The sequence below is a fragment of the Trachymyrmex cornetzi genome, unplaced genomic scaffold (assembly GCF_001594075.2).
Source record: "Trachymyrmex cornetzi isolate Tcor2-1 unplaced genomic scaffold, Tcor1.1 scaffold387, whole genome shotgun sequence".
In the NCBI taxonomy this organism is placed as follows: Eukaryota; Metazoa; Arthropoda; class Insecta; order Hymenoptera; family Formicidae; genus Trachymyrmex; species Trachymyrmex cornetzi.
In genome coordinates this window covers 78424-78632 of record NW_017298608.1, presented here as the reverse complement: position 1 = coordinate 78632, position 209 = coordinate 78424, and positions in this window count along the sequence as shown.

The window sequence follows — 209 nt, the reverse complement described above, 5'->3', positions numbered from 1 at the left end:
TTTGCAAACAAATTGATTTATCAAAGAATACTATACAGTTATTACACTTTAACGGGACTTCATACGCAACATGACGAAAAAACCTTTATTGTACTTCAATTATAATCTACCTAAATTATAATCGATCGAAGTAAAATATATTTTACTTACTTCCAGGATTCCACAATATAATTTGATTTTCATTATTAAATTGCATTAATAAATTCTTA